Genomic DNA, 1,359 nt, shown 5'->3' with positions numbered 1-1,359 from the left:
TAAGAAAAAAATGAGGGAGGTGCCATCAGCCATTCAAGCAGTTGTTTGAAAAATGTTTCCAAGAATGGAGTTGCAGATTTGACATATGTGTTGATCCTAATGGAGAGTACTTTGAAGGTGAGAAGGTTGTTTTGTTAACAAAAATTGATGTTGGAGGGCTGGTGGTAGTGGCTCAGGAGGTGCTCGCTCTCTAGGTCTCGCTCTCTCACTCGCTTCCCCCGTCTCCCTTCCGGTGCCCCCACCCCCCACCCCGGGTCGCCTGCGTGCCTGCCAGAGTGTGTGAGAGGGAGAGGGAGGGTGTCGGGGGTGTGGGGTGTGGGGAGGTGCTCTGGTCTCGGGGAGACCCGCCGTGGGAGGCGGAGGCTGTGAGGGACTCCGGGAAACCATGGACGTCGAGAGGCTGCAGGAGGCGCTGAAAGACTTTGAGAAGAGAGGGGAAAAGGAAGTTTGTCCTGTCCTGCATCAGTTTCTTTGCCATGTTGCCAAGACTGGAGACACCATGAAGAAATCAGTTTTTCCATCTTAGGAACTCCCTTACCTGGGCAGCTGGTCCCTGTCCACTGAGGATACAATGGTCCCAATTTAAAGGCTATTTTATTTTCAAACTGGACAAAGTGATGGATGATTTTAGAACTTCAGCTCCTGAACCAAGAGGTCCTCCTAATCCTAATGTCGAGTATATTCCCTTTGATGAAATGAAGGAAAGAATACCGAAGATTGTCACTGGATTCAATGGTATCCCCTTTACTATTCAATGACTATGTGAATTGCTAACAGATCCAAGGAGAAACTATACAGGAACAGACAAATTTCTCAGAGAAGTAGAAAAGAATGTGATGGTTGTTAGCTGTGTTCATCCTTCATCAGAGAAAAGCAATTCTAATAATAGTTTAAATAGAATGAATGGTGTAATGTTTCCTAGAAATTCTCCAAGTTAGACTGAGAGGTCTAATATAAATGGTTCTGGAACACCCAGGCCACTTAATCGGCCAAAGGTTTCTTTGTCAGCCCCTATGGCAACAAATGGTTTGCCAGAGAACACAGCAAAGATGCAAATGTACAGCAAAATGAGGACAAAAACCACAGTGAAACTCTGTCATCTGAATCAGAAGGTGCCGCTGGGAGCCCTATGAAAAATAAACACCCAGGTGAAGATGCTGTGGAAGCTCAAGGGCACGAGGTCAAAAGACTCAGGTTTGACAAAGAAAGCGAAGTAAGAGAGACAGCCAGTCAGACCCTGTCCAGTGCGGCCTCTCCAGTTGTGGTAGAAGACAAAGAAGCAGCGGCCTCTTCTCCCGATAAGGATGAGGAAAGTAGTAGTGCTGAACAGCACTGTACAGAGGAGGAGGAGGAGGAGGA

The 1,359-nt window shown here is 47.3% G+C and overlaps 1 pseudogene; it reads left to right on the top strand.

The window, feature by feature from the left end:
• The first annotated feature begins 385 nt into the window (after positions 1–385).
• Positions 386–1,357, top strand: LOC115867889 (annotated as a pseudogene).
• Positions 1,358–1,359: the final 2 nt, after the last annotated feature.

Source organism: Echinops telfairi, unplaced genomic scaffold (assembly GCF_000313985.2).
Source record: "Echinops telfairi isolate 266 unplaced genomic scaffold, ASM31398v2 ScPeMD7_31;HRSCAF=116, whole genome shotgun sequence".
Classification (NCBI taxonomy): Eukaryota; Metazoa; Chordata; class Mammalia; order Afrosoricida; family Tenrecidae; genus Echinops; species Echinops telfairi.
This window is presented reverse-complemented; position numbering and strand designations above follow the sequence as displayed.